This window comes from Pinus tabuliformis, chromosome 6 (genome assembly GCF_031772625.1).
Source record: "Pinus tabuliformis cultivar Carrire ecotype Pingquan chromosome 6, CPIR1, whole genome shotgun sequence".
Taxonomy (NCBI): domain Eukaryota; kingdom Viridiplantae; phylum Streptophyta; class Pinopsida; order Pinales; family Pinaceae; genus Pinus; species Pinus tabuliformis.
In genome coordinates this window covers 1,764,785,986-1,764,798,706 of record NC_142292.1, presented here as the reverse complement: position 1 = coordinate 1,764,798,706, position 12,721 = coordinate 1,764,785,986, and positions in this window count along the sequence as shown.

Below are 12,721 nucleotides of genomic sequence, written 5' to 3'. Positions count from 1 at the left end.
TTTTCCCATATACCAACTCATAGGGTGTGAATCCAGTGGTGGTCTTTCAGGTGGTATTATAGGCCCAGGTAGCCTCAACTAGTCTATATGCCCAATCTTTCCTATTGTTGTTAACCACTTTGGTCAACATGCCCTCCAGTGCTCTATTGGTCACCTCCACTTTCCCATTAACTTGTGGGTGATAGGGAGTGGAGGTCCTATGCTTGATCTTGTGCTGGTTGAGCAAGTCTTCAATCATGTTGGAGGTAAACGGGCTGCCTTGATCAGTGACCAGCTCCCTAGGGTACCCAAATTTGTAAAATACATTCTCCCTTAGGAACTCAACTACCTTCTCCTCTGTTACTGCCTCAATTTCCTTGGTTTTAGCCTACTTAGTCAGATAGTTAGTGCACACAATGATGTAATTTTTTTTCTTGGAAGGAGGGTCAATAGGTGTTAGGTCCCTATACTACTAGTGTAACCCCTTATTGTTATTAGTACAACCCCCTTATTATATTGTTGTGTCCATGTAGTCCCCATATTGTTATTATTGTGCCCCATAGAAGCCCACTATTGTAATTATTTTGCCCGTACATTATTATTGTTATGTTGGCTCTAATTATATTATGACCCCTTGTACTCCTATATATAGAAAGGAGGTCTTGTCATTTGTATCATCCAAGAATTGTTCATTTGTGTAATGTAAATGAGGTTCCCCCACTCGAAGAGGCTTATTCCTAAGGCATTTATCTATCTGTTCTATCTTTTTGTGAGCTAGTTTCATAACATTTGGCATTAGAGCTTTGGATTCTAGGGTTTCGCTGCTCCAAACAGGTCATCTTGGAATTTTCACTATAATTTTATTGCTACAAAGTTTCAGAATCTAAAAAAATACCCATTTGATATGAGATCAGTCTAAACCTCGGGTCTGAATTTCAGATCTTGTCTCTCTATATTTCAAAAGATACGATTTGAGGAAGTTAGGGTTTTTTAAAGATCTAGAATTTCGTAGCAAACAGGTCAGCGTGGAATTTTCACTATAATATTGTTTCTACAAAATTTCAGACTCTAAAATTAAAACCCATTTGAGCCGAAATCTTGGTGAAGCTCAGGTCTGAATCTCAGATCTTTTATCGCTATATTTTCGGAGATATAATCTAAGGAAGTTAGGGTTTTTGCAGACTCCCAAATTACATTCTAAACAAGCGACCTTGGGAAAATCGTCATAACTTTCTCTCTGAGCAACAAATTGAAATTTCGTAAGACGTTACAAAAAGAGGACAAACTAGAGTTTTCTGTGTATAGTTTTCAGATCCGAAGGTTGAAAAAATGACATGTGGAACACTGTAGAAGTTCTCTCTACTGAAACATTATATAATCAGGTCATCTTAGGAGATTGGGCATAACTCTTTCTTGGAGAATAAAATTCTGATTAGACTTGTGGGGTTAGAAAGAGGACTTAGAGGGCTACTGCAGGATGCAATTTTAGAACTTGGAGATCTGAAATTACTGAGTTACAATCGTTTCAAGATAAAGCTCCTAGAATTAAGAAAAGGCGATATGAGGAAGTTTGATGGCAAGGATCCAGTAAATTGGATACTACAGATGGAGAAATTTTTTGATCTACATGAGGTTCAACTGTTACAAAAGGTACATATTTCATCTTTATATATAGAACCAAATCAATTTTTATGGTATAAAGGGATTTGTTCTCGTAAAGAACTTGTCACTTGGTCAATTTTCACGGAAGAAATGATAACACATCATGAGGATACAAAGAGTAACACCTTCTTTAGCCAATTGATAAATCTCGAACAAAAGGGTTCAATCGCAGAGCACATTGAGGACTTTCAAAAATTGAATATAAGGGTAAATGATATTCCATAGAGCAAAGGATTGATGTCTCCATAGGGACTTTAAAGGATAACATTCAACATGAGGTTCGTCTTTGGGAACTTGATTCACTGGAAAAGGCATTCAGGTTGGCAAGAAAAATTGAAAACGAAATTATGGAAACAAGGAATCCCACCACTCATGACTATAATTATGGAAGTGTTTTTTCTCCTAGCCTTCCACAAACTACAAGGTTTACATGACAACAATTGGAAGAAAAAAGAGAAAAAGGGCTTTGTTATAATTGTGATAGCAAATACACTAAAGGTCATAAGTGTGCTGAGAAGAAATTATTTTACATAGATTATGAAGAGGAGGAAGAAAAGGATGAACAAACATCAAAATAAGAGTATATACACCAAGAACCAACCCAAGAGAAAGAATAAATGAATCCGACCATATCTTGTAAAGCATTGGCAAGAATTACCACTCCTCAAACTCGCAAGATAGAAGGACATATTAAGAAGAAAAAGGTTCAAGAAGTGAAAGATCACATCGAGAAAGAAGAAATGAATCCGACCATATCTTGTAATGCATTGGCTGGAATTATCACTCCTCAAACTATCAATATAGAAGGACATATCAAGAATAAAAATGTTTAAGAAGTGAAAGATCACATCGAACATCAAGAAATGAATCCAACCATATCTTGTAATGAATTGGAAGAAATTACGACTCCTCAAACACTCAAGATAGAAGGACATATCAAGAAGAAAAAGATTCAAGTAGTGAAATATCACATTGAGCATCAACAATAAGCTCTCCAACTTTTAAAGGATAATTCCACTTTGGTGCATAATCGAATGAAACAACGAGCAGACCAACATCGCAGTGAAAGAAGTTTTGATGTAGGCGATTGGGTATTTTTACGGCTACATCTCAAGAAAGCTATTTATGAGAAGGAAATGTTGGCAATACCATATGCACTTAAGAAAAGGCGACCTTACCTAATGGGAAGACACTTCAAGGTAAAAATGGATCATGATAGTCTTAAATACTTTTTAGAACAAAGATTATCTTTAGAAGAACATAAAAAATGGGTCACAAATATGTGGGGTTATGACTTTGAAATCATCTACAAAAAAGGGAAGCAAAATGTTGTTGCAGATGCACTCTCAAGAAAGGATGAGGATGTGGAAGCATTGTTTTGTGCTATTTGTATTATCCAACCAAATTGGATAAACGAAGCAATGGATGAATGGAAGAATGGAAAAGAAGTGTGGCCACTCATTCAAAAGTTGCAGAAGATCCCAGTTCAAACAATATTGCCAGAACTTAATGAGGAAGGAAAAATCATATTGGAGCCTGGTGCAGTGACAAAAACAAAAACCCGACAGCTACGAAATCTATCAATTTCAGAGTATCTCATCAAGTGAAAGAACTTACCCGCTGAAGATTCCACATGGGAGGACAATAATTTTATACAGAAGCATCAAGAACTACTCAAGAGTTGAGGACAACTCTTTTTGAAGGAGAGAGGCATGTTAGGTCCCTATAATACTAGTGTAACCCCTTATTGTTACTATTACAACCCCCTTATTATATTGTTATGCCCATGTAGTCCCCATATTGTTATTATTGTGCCCCAGATTGTGCCCTTAGATTATTATTGTTATGTGGCTCTGATTATATTATGACCCCTTAGACTCCTATATATAGAAAGGAGGTCTTTTCATTTGTATCATCCAATAATTGTTCATTTGTGTAATGTAAATGAGGTTTCCCCCTCAAAGAGGCTTATTCCTAAGGCATTTATCTATCTTTTCTATCTTTTTGTAAGCCAGTTTCATAACAATAGGTCCAATGAAGTCCATGCCCCACTTGTCAAATGGCTCAAAATCCACTTGAGGATGTAGAGGCATTTCATCTCTTGGAGTAGGCCTTCCCATCCTTTGGCACCGATCAAACTGACTAGTATATCTTTTCACATCCTAATGAAGAGTGGGCCAATAATAACCCACTTGTAACACTTTGAATGTTGTCCTCTTTGCTGCAAAGTGACCTCAACAAGGCCCATCATGACAGGTTAGAAGGATGTCAAAGACTTCCTCCTCCCTGACACACCTTCTCAGAATTTGATCTGGGTCAATTTTGAAGAGGTTGCCCCAATCCAAGTGAAGGGGGTGCTCTTCCTCACAATCTTTCTTTTCTCTTTGGAGGACAAATTCGGTGGGAATCGTGCAGATACCAAATAGTTTTCTATGTCAACAAACCATGGAGAGAGAACTGAAATGGTGAACAAGTGCTCATCCATTATCTGATCATCAACCATTCCATCCTCACCTGCAGGAAAAGTTAATCTGGACAAAAAGTCTGCAACAACATTTTCCTTGCTAGGCTTATCAACAATAGTTAGATCAAATGGTTGTAATAAAAGTAACCATCTTATAATCTGAGAATTCACATCAGATTTATTCATTAAATATTTGATTGCAGCATGGTCAGTATGTACAAATGTTTGATAGCCTGTAATATAATTCCTGAATTTGTTTAATGAATGCACAACCTCCAGGATCTCCTTTTCAGTCACGGTGTAGTTCAGTTCAGCATTTGAAAGATTCTTACTGATAAAGTAAATGGCATAAGGCAATTTTTCATCTATCTGACCTAAGGTTGGTCCTATGACTTTGTGTGAGGCATTAGCATGAATATGAAAAGGGAGGGTCCAATTTGGGCCTTGGAGAATCGGAGCAATGGTTAACTTATTCTTCAGGGTGTCCAAGGCCTCTTGATAGCTTTTTGACCATATAAACTCAGAGTCTTTAGCCAACAACCCAAATAAAGGGGAAGCCAACTTGTTGAAGTCCTTTATGAACCTTCGGTAGTATCCAGCTAATCCTAGGAAACTTCTGAAGTCTCTCTTCTTTTGAGGAGGTGGGACCCTTTGGATGATAGCTATTTTGTTTGGGTCCACCTGTAGTCCTTGCTAAGATATTGAATGACCTAGCATAGTCCCTTCAGTTATCAAGAATTCACATTTTTCAAGACTAAGAGACAGGTTCATTTCAATGCATTTGTGCAGCACTTTACCTAGGTTGGATAGAGCCTCCTAGAAATCACATCCATAAGGTCTAAAATCATCCATATATTTCTACCACATCATGGAATAACTCGGAAAAGATACTCAAGATTGTTCTCTGGAAAGTGGCAGGAGCATTTCATAGGGCAAAAGGAAGGACCCTATAGGCGAAAGTACCCCAAGGACGAGTGAAGATGGTTTTATCCTGGTTTTCCGGGCTGATCTGGATTCGATTGTACCCACTGACTCCATATAGGAAAGAGAAAAACTTTTTCCCTATTAAGCCATCTAGGACTTGGTCGATGAAAGGTAGAAGGAAATGATCCTTCTTTGTGGCTTGTTTAACTCCCTGTAATCGACACAAATCCTCCACTTACCATTTTTTTTTGGAACTAACACCAAAGGAGAGACCCACTCACTATCGGAGATAGGGTAAATGAATCCTGCATCTAGCAATTTTTGCAGTTCTTCTTTGACTATATCTTTAAGAGTTGGATTCATCCTCCTTTGGGGTTGTCGGACTGGCTTGAAACCTTCTTTGTTGTAAATGTGGTGAGTACACACTGAGGGTTGCACTCTCTTCATTTCTTTGTAACTGCAAGTGAAGGCATCTAGATTTTCCTTTAGCATGTTGCACGACTTCTCTTCTTGGAGAGTAGAAAGAGATGGATTGGTTTTCAAACTTCTCTCAGGGCCGAATTCTATGGTTTTGACACGGAGAGGTTTGGAATCAGCCAAGCATAGATCAATTGGATGGTTGTTCTGGGTTTCTTTTACCACATCTTCTAAGGACAATGTACTGGGAGTTGGACTTTGGAGTAGGTGTTCAATCAAACCATCTTCATACAGTTTCCCTCCTCCCATGGTTGTTTCTAAGGTATAAAGTTGGGCGAAATAAACTTCATCTTCTTCCTCCTCTTCCAGCCATAAAGGTAAATCATGTTCTAGAAATGGCTGAGCAGGAGGGTATAGGACTAACTACATGGACATATGCCCATTCTTGATGGTCATATTCCTAGCTCTGTAGTTGATGTAAGCATCGGCAGTGGCTAACCAGGGCCTCCCAAGGATGAGAGGGTAACCAGTAAGCTTAGCCTTAGGTTGGAGAACTAGGAAATCTGCAGGGTACTCTCAAGAGTCAATGGAGACCATCACATCCTCCAAAATCCCCTCAGGGGTCACTGTGGAGCAGTCTGCAAGTTGCAAAACTGTTGTGGTCTTCCTCAATGAACCTTGGAGGTTGAGCTTGAGCATGGTGTCCTTGGTCATCACATTAATGGCAGCCCCAAGATCGATCAAAGTGTGTGGGACAATGGTGCCATTGATGTGCACATTTGCTACAGGGTTTCCAGGGTCCAAATACTTTGTACAGATTACCTGCCCCAACATTAAGTTGAACAATTGTCCAATGACATTAATGGTAGGGGCATCTCTTCTTCGCCTCCCTGGATGCTTGAAGCACTTCTCCTTAATCAACTTGTTGTAAATAGGTATATATTTAATAGCTTGGAGAAGTGGAATCTTGACACATAGGTTTTTCAATTCTCCCAGAAGTTCAGTGTCGTCTGGGGTAGGTTGGAGTGGTTGGGTTAATCTCTCAAGAAAGGGTGGATTTACTCTAAGAATGCTTTCCTCTCTTTCTTCCTAAACCTCCCTAGGTGGAGGTGGAGGTTGGTTATGCGGGGGAATTCTTCCAAATCTCAAGTTAATTTCCTAAATCTCCACAGAATAAGCTAGATATGATGTCTCTCCACTGTATACTTGTTGTGCCTGTCTATTGTTTGGGTTAGGATTTGGCTGGGTAGGTATTTTGGGTTGTTTAGGTGGAGTAGAGTGTAACAGCTTTGGTTGGGTAGGTGGTGAAGGCAATAAAGCTGGAACACTATTGTACTGGGGCCTCCACCCCTGGGGCAGTGCATTCCATTGAGGTTGTGGTGGAGCATATAGTTGAAATCATTGGCTGGTTGGTTGGGAATGATATTGAGGTGCAAAGGACCAAGGAGGAGGTGTAGACCAGGAAGGATAAGGAGGGGGTCTCCAAGAAGGTATGGATGTGGTCTAGTTGGGGTTGTAATATGCATGGGATGACCCTTGCATGCCCTACTGGTATGGCCTAGGCTCGTGAGGTCTCCTTTGGTTGATGTGGCAGAGCTACTCAATGACCCCTTCAGCTCCTTGATATACAGATTTGAGTCCAGGTAAAGAAGGGCACTTGTATGTGGAGTGTTTTTCTTCACAGATTGAGAAAATTTCAATAGAATTCAATGGAAATTCATTCCTAGGGTGCCTCCTGGTGCATCTAGGGCAGTAAATGGCCAAGGCTCTTGTTTGGTCAATTTAGTGATGTCTAAATTGCAACTTTTAAATGTCAACCCGGGGCTCGTAAGCTGATGGAGTGATGGGTACTGTATGTACTTAGGCAACTATTTCTTAAGCTTTTGTCGTTTTTAACTTTTTAAGTTTGTTTTCAAGTCTATTTCTTCTTACAGTGATGTGATGAAAATGAAATAAAGTGAGTGAGGTGTGTGTGATTGTGATGAGTGCTAGATGATTTCTTAAAGCTTAAAAGTAATCTACACGAAAGCTTTGAACAGCAACTGAAATGAAATTAACTCTTAAAGGAAAAATGAAAGCATCAAATAAAAGACCAATGGCATTGGACCAGTACCTATACTGCTGATAAAAATGAGATTGAAAATGACATCTACATTAACTTAAAAACAAGAGCAACTACTTTAATTCTTCAATGAAATCTCAAGCAATGTACAATCTAAGTGACAAATCACACTACTTAATTTTCCCTTAACCTTTCTGCCTTCAGCTGGATTGATCATATAAGAAAGAGTTATGCGTGAGTTAGCAATGTGAGTCTTAAACAAAATAACCAAACTGCACTTAAGTGATGTTCTGGCTCCTTGAAAAGTTAGTTGATTATGATAAAAGAGCCATTAAAAGATAAACAACTTGATAAGCTATGAGCAGAAAATAAAGTGCAACTAAAGCAGTGATGCTAATGGAAATCAAAAACAAAGGTCAGCAGTTTAGATAAGACAGCCACAAGTGCCACTAGCTGCAAAAAAGAGTAAGAAGAAACTGTCCCGGGCACCTAAGAAATCTGCAAAAACATACTGATCAGTCATGGAAAAGTGCAGAAATATAAATGGACAGAATTCAAAGTTATATACAGCTATTGTACATGATCAAAGCATAGCAAACGAAAGCATTATGTACAACTATTATACATAAACTGATAAGAAGAAATGCATAAAATGAAAAGCACTGTACAGGCCTTAAGTAAACAGGGGCCCTCTGCCTACTCCAGCCAGCTCAAAGATCAATTACACGCTCAAATGAAGAACAGTCTTCTCATATATTACGTAGCAAAATGGAAAGTACAATGGGGTTCAAAATTATATATCAGCAACTAGCTAATCAGCGTTCAGATACGCTTTATTTATAGCAGAAAAACCAAACTAACTTAATCACAAATTACGCTATTCTAACAGCTGTGTGAAGAACACGTAATCTAGCACAGTCCACGGATTTAGGTAATGGTCGAGGTGGGCATTAAATCTCTGGTTGGATTCGTGTTCCCCATCATCTGTGTGGCTGAGGAAGAGGACAGCTGTGCTTCACGTGCTCTAAACCGAACATGCAGAGCCGTGCCACCGCCAATAACCTTTGTTTGACCGAAGTTGCCCCCTCGTTGACCATGGGTGTTTACGACTGTTATGGCTTAGCTGGAAGGACACACACCATGTCCTTGGTGCCACGCATTTGCCCATGTGGCCCTTCTGACCGGAGGACACCTGGATCATGTCGTTTAACAAAACAGCTGCGGAAATTGGGATCAGCGGCGGAAACTGCAGGTTTTGAACCAAAATTCTAATCCAACAACACAGTCATTAGCATAATTAATAAACCATGTAAAAGTCCTATAATACAATGATTTAAGCAAATTGATGAAGGAAATGAGTGATAAAGGAAGAAAATGAATGGAAAAGGAGGCTGAGAGGTTGTGAAAAGGAGTGCAGGTCTGAGGCTCAACATACCCCCACTGTGAGGATGTTGCATGTCCTCATGCAACCAAAACTTTGTCAGTGTTTTTCAGTCTACGTGCTCAGATGCTTCTGCCAAAACATCCAGCCTTCTCCTCTTTCTCCTTGTTGCTAAAATTGTCCTTGGTTTTCTGACTAAACACTTGAATTTCAAATTAATCAAGGCCCTGCTCAGTTTCTTGCATTTTCTCCTCAATTTCCTGTTCTTCTTCTGCCAGAGCCCAAGGTGAAGCATGGTGTTGTCATGGAAAATCTTGTCCACCTTTCTTTGTTCTTTCAATGCTTCATTCTCTTGTTTAATATGCCGGTTCAGGACTTCTAGCTCAAATACCTCTTGTTTTAGAGAGTGGACTTGTTCCTCAAGAGGTAATATAGTGCTTGGACCAGCAACAGATTGCTCCAAGGTCTCCAAATAATTATATGCCTCCTGCTGGTCAGGGTCAATGTCAGGTGTTTGTCTTGGCCTAAATTCGAATTCTTGAGGACTGCTTTCTCTTTCTTGCTGGAAGGGACTTTCCTCTCGTGGAGGACTTGGCTCAATATCTAGCTGGATTGGAGTCTTCTCAGGTGTGCCCAAATCAATGAAATGTGACTGCTTTTCTTTAGTCACACTCTTCTTTTCTATAAGTCTACTGCTTCTTCTCACCTGTACACTAGTACTCTTTTGCTGACTGCTTTGTTTTTCTTTTTGTTTCTTCTTGGAGAGGGCAGTAGCTTGGAGTTCTACTAGTCTATCAGCCAAGGTTTGATAGTCCTCTTCTATTGAAGGTTCAGGGGATGAATATGATTCTTGGACAACTGCTTTCCCTTTATCCTTTTTCTGTTTCTTAGTTTTATCTCTCTCCACTTCTTCTTCTTGAGTAGTCTCCTGAGTTTCTATAATGGGAGGATCCTGGGCTACAACATCCTTTTTCATTCTTCTACTTCTTTTTGGGACTCTAGGAGAGCTGCTAGCGGAAGCTTCAATTACCTCTTGAAAATGATTCCTGACTAAAAACTTTTCCCATGTATCATTGTTGTTTTTCAATTGGTCCTCTATAAGAATTCTAATGAACCCATGATGATACAAATGAGGTTCAATATTGCCTATATTCTTTTGGACAGTAAAACTCATTTTTGTTAGGCTTCTTAACAGAAAATAGGGTAAGTTGATGGCATGGCCTTCCATGAAGTTCATCATAATTCTAGCATGGTACATATACATGGTGCCAAAGCGGCCTTGACATGTTATAAACTTTTGAACTAATAACAACAATGCAGTCCATTCTTTTTTAATAACATGTACAGGAATCCCTTTGGTGAATATTGAGGTGTCCATACCTGGATTCTTTAGCATATTTTTCCATTCCTGATCTTCAACCCCTCTGTTCTTGAACCATCGGTCTCCCACCATAGGTAAATTAGTTGCTGTTGCTATGGAGTTTTCTGTGACTGTGAATTTCAGATCTCCTATTTCCACAGTATTTCCATTGAATGAACGAGCAAACGTTTTCGTTACCTCCTTATCATATCCTTTGAATTTCTGAATGAACTTCAACCATTTTGCCTTTTTTAACGCTTCCTTTGTCTGTGGGTATCCTTCTAGATACTTTGAACCTTCAGGCTCAGCTCGAAGCAATTTCCCCATCTCAACTTCGGCTGAAGCTTTGACTGTATATGGATACTCAAGGAGGATGCTCACGGGAAAGACAGATAGACTACGGCTGTAGGTGGAATAGCCGCACTGTAATGCGAGGTAATACAGGTTGGAAACGGAACTGTGGAGCTTGAAACAGAGCTGCGGGGTTTAAAACAGAGACGTGGAGTTTAAAACAGAGCTGCGGGGTTTATAGCAAAAACGAGAGTGGAAATGGTGTGAAGGTGAAGGAGTGGAAGACAAGCACGAGAATGAGTTCAAATGCGTGCGAAATGGAGTGATAAGGGAATGAAATAACGGCCAAATCCCTTGGAGTCGGACGGCTTTCATACACGTTTCAGTTTTTGGCTGCGGAGATCGTGGTGGAGAAGAGACGTAGTACGATAGGTCTCTTCTTCCTCGTACGGCTAATTAATGAAAGCGCAATCTCTATTTGAGTTTAAACTAAGTGGTGATTATGAGACCGTTAGGAGGATCTGAGGTGGATGAAGGATGATCATGGCGGAGAAATGGGATGATCTTTGCTTAATCATTGCATTTAGTGGCTCTGTCCACGATTAATAATTATGCACGACATGACATAAATGGTTGTTTGGAGAAAAATTTTGATCATACCTTTATGGGTTTACCATCTGTTGATTAAGGTTGTTGATCCATGATTGGCTTTTGATCCTGCAGGTGCCTTCCATCCTTGTTGCCTTCTGACTGTGATTTTTGAAAACAGAGTACTGCTGCTGTGAAGACAGAGTGTGATGGCTGCGGAATCTAGTGCGAGCTGCGGAAACTAGTGCGAGCTGCAGAAACTGATGCGAGCTGCGGAAACAGTTCTCAGCTGCAGAAACCAACACCCTTCTGTCTATACAAAAAGTAGTTAGAGAAGACTTACTAAATGAAAGAGTCCTGAGAGGGACTTTTATTATGAAATGGAGTGAGATGAATGAAATGAAGTGGAAATAGAAATGGAAGTGGAAGTGAAAATGAAAATGAAATGAGATGAAAAGAATGAAATGGAATGGAAATGAAGTGGAATGAAATGGCGAATGAAATGGAAAGAGAGAGAGATTTTTTTTTATTTGGAAAATATAAAGTGTCAGGTGACCCTGATTTTCACCTTATATTTTCTGCATAAGACCGCCAATCCAAGATTGGTTTTCAGGCTTATATAAGAGGTTTTTTTTTCTCTTTTTTTTTTTTCTTTTTCTCTTTTTTTTTTTTCAACTGAAAGAAATAAAGACTAGGCTGATGGAGGAGAAGAATTCTCCACCAGCCTCATTGCAGAATCTTCTTGAAATATTTTAACAAATTCCTCCTTTGAGAGTGGCTTGTGGTAGACTTTCAATCGGTGGCCATTCACAATGAGAGGAGTCTGAAGCTCATCAATGGTCTTTACTCGAACTGCTCCATTGTTAAAGACTTCATCAATCTCATATGGTCCAAGCCAATGAGTTTGAAAATTTCCTTTGAAGTCCTTAAACTTGGAATCAAACAATAGTGCCCAATCTCCCTTTTGAAACTTTCTCTCTTTGATGTGTCGATCACGCCACTTAGTTCTTTGGTGCTGAACTAGATCAGTCCTTAGAATTGCATCTTGTCTTATCTCATTTAGCTCATTCAGCTGCTCCATTCTGTGCTTTTGGGCTTCTGATAGGCTCATCCCCAATTGAACTGCCATCTTGAAGGTCTTGACTTGGAACTCAATGGGGAGCAGGACTTCTTTCCCATAAACAACTTCATAGGGAGAATGTCCTGTTGTGTTCCTCCATGTATTTCTATAGGCCCATAAGGCTTCAGGAAGCCTTTCTGTCCAATCTCTTCTGTGGAGATGAACAGTTTTGGTGATGATGCTTTCAAGAACTTTGTTTGTAGATTCCACTTGACCATTTGCTTGCGGATGGTATGGAGTAGATGTTCTGTGCTTGATTTTGTATTCTTCCATCAGCTTCTCCATCAAGTTAGATGTAAATTGACTTCCCTGATCTGTCACAATTTCTCTTGGGACACCAAAACGAGTAACAATATCCTCAAAAAGAAATTGAACAACTGAATTTTCAGTGGCAGAAGGCAATGCCTTTGCTTCTACCCATTTAGTAACATAATCAGTACAAACCAATATATACTTCTTTTGCTTAGATGGTG